The sequence below is a fragment of the Arachis ipaensis genome, chromosome B6 (genome assembly GCF_059453495.1).
Source record: "Arachis ipaensis isolate K30076 ecotype BB chromosome B6, ASM5945349v1, whole genome shotgun sequence".
Classification (NCBI taxonomy): domain Eukaryota; kingdom Viridiplantae; phylum Streptophyta; class Magnoliopsida; order Fabales; family Fabaceae; genus Arachis; species Arachis ipaensis.
In genome coordinates this window covers 16,379,733-16,382,500 of record NC_142441.1, presented here as the reverse complement: position 1 = coordinate 16,382,500, position 2,768 = coordinate 16,379,733, and positions in this window count along the sequence as shown.

The following is a 2,768-nucleotide window of genomic DNA, read 5'->3' as shown; positions in this document are numbered from 1 at the left end:
TGCACTTGCTGGTTAGTTGTGCGGAATTACATAGTGTGAAGTAATTTTCGTGCACCAATTTTTTGGCGCCGTTGCCGGGGATTGTTTGAGTTTGAACAACTGACGGTGAATCTTGTTGCTTAGATTAGGAAAATTTTGTCTTTTGGGTCAGAGACTTTTATATTCTTTTCAAAAAATTTTCAAAAATATTATTTTTCTTTATTAGTTTTTAGTTTTTCTGTGAGTTTAGTGTCATATTTTAAGTTTGGTATTATACCTTCATGTTCTTGTTGTTCTTGTGATTCTCCAAAGTGTTCTTGAGTCTTCCTTGTGTTTTGATCTTAAAATTTTTAAGTTTGGTGTTCCTTGGTGTTTTCCCTCCAAAATTTTCGAAAACAAGGAGCATTAGATCTAAAAATTTTAAGTTGTGTGTCTTTTGTGTGTTTTTCTCTTTCATCATAAAATTCAAAAATCAAAAAAATATCTTTTCTTCATTCCACTCATAATTTTCAAAAAATTAGCATTAAATTAGTCATCAAATTTAAAAATCATATCTTTTTCAAATCATATCTTTTCCAATCATATCCTTTCAATCATATCTTTTTCAAAACTTTCTAACAATTTTTTTCTTTCTCTCTCTTCATTTTTCGAAAATTTTCACCCATTTTTATTTATTTTATTTTAATTTATTTTATTTTCAAAATAAATAAATAAGTAAATAAAAATATTTTTTCTCTATTTTACATCATCTCCCTTTCTCCATTATGGATCTAAGTAGAAATGAACAGTCCAGAAGGACTCTGAGGTCATATGCTAACCCCACTACTGCTTCATATGGGAGTAGTATCAGTATACCCTCCATTGGAGTCAGTAGCTTTGAGTTGAATCCTCAGCTCATTATCATGGTGCAGCAAAGTTGCCAGTATTCCGGTCTTCCACAAGAAGAACCTACAGAGTTTCTGGCACAGTTTTTACAAATTGCTGACACAGTCCATGATAAGGAAGTAGATCAGGATGTCTACAGACTATTACTGTTTCCATTTGTTGTAAAAGACCAAGCTAAGAGGTGGTTAAATAACCAACCTAAGGCTAGCATAAGGACATGGAAACAGCTATCAGAAAAATTCCTGATTCAATATTTCCCTCCAAAAAGGATGACACAGCTAAGGCTGGACATCCAAGGCTTTAAACAAGGAGATAATGAATCTCTTTATGATGCATGGGAGAGATACAGAGAGATGCTAAGAAAGTGCCCCTCTGAAATGTTTTCAGAGTGGGTTCAGTTAGACATCTTTTATTATGGGCTTACAGAAAGGGCTCAGATTTCTCTAGATTACTCAGCTGGTGGATCTATCCACATGAGAAAGACAATTGAAGAAGCTCAAGAGCTCATTGATACAGTTGCCAGAAATCAGCATCTGTACCTAAGCAGTGAACCTTCCATGAAAGAAGAGGCTAGAACAGTGACTGTTGAACTCAGTCCTGCAGAACAAGCTACTGAATTCAATCAGCAATTGGATTTTCTAACAAAACAGTTAGCCGAATTCAAGGAGAGACTACAAGAGACAAGAATGGCTAATATAAATATGGAAGTACAATTAAAGCAAACAAAGCAGCAGCTGTCAAAACAAATAACAGAAGAGTGCCAAGCAGTTCAATTGAGAAGTGGGAAAACATTAGATGCCCCACCTCAAGGTAGCAAGAAGCCAAGAAATGAGCAAACTACCCAAAATCCATCTGAGGACAGTAAGAGCCCGGAGAGGAATAATTCTGGCAATCAAACGCCAGAAATTGGGTGGAAAGCTGGCGTTGAACGCCCAAACCATGCTCAGTCCTGGCGTTCAACGCCAGAAACAAGCAAGGAATTGGCGTTGAACGCCCAAAAGAAGCACATTTCTGGCGTTCAGACGCCAGGAACAGGTGAGGAGTTGGCATCCAACATCACTCCAGCTTCTAACCCTGGCATTCAAATGCCAGTGAGGGATCAGACATACACAAGTATTGATAACAACCCCTCTAAAAAGGCTTCTCCAACCACCTCTGTATGAAATAAACCTACAGCAACTAAGGTTGAGGAATATAAAGCCAAGATACCTTATCCTCAAAAACTCCGCCAAGAGGAGCAGGATAAGCGATTTGCTCGCTTTGCATATTATCTCAGGACTCTTGAAATAAAGATTCCGTTTGCAGAGGCACTTGAGAAAATACCTTCTTATGCCAAGTTCATGAAAGAGATCTTGAGTCATAAGAAGGATTGGAGAGAAACTGAAAGAGTTTTCCTCACTGAAGAATACAGCGCAATCATTCTGAAAAACTTTCCAGAAAAGCTTAAAGATCCCGGAAGCTTTCTGATACCATGCACATTAGAGGGTAATTGCACCAGGAGAGCTCTATGCGATCTTGGGGCAAGCATCAATCTAATACCTGCATCCACCATCAGAAAGCTTGGTTTAACTGAAGAAGTTAAACCGACCCGGATATGTCTCCAACTTGCTGATGGCTCCATTAAATACCCATCAGGCGTGATTGAGGACATGATTGTTAGGGTTGGGTCATTCGCCTTTCCCACTGACTTTGTAGTGCTGGAAATGGAGGAGCACAAGAGTGCTACTCTCATTCTAGAAAGACCTTTCATAGCAACTGGATGAACTCTCATTGATGTTCAACAGGGGGAAATAACCCTGAGAGTCAATGAGGATGAGTTTAAGTTGAATGCTGTCAATGCCATGCAGCATCCAGACACACCAAAAGACTGCATGAAAGTTGATCTTATTGACTCAGGAGATCAA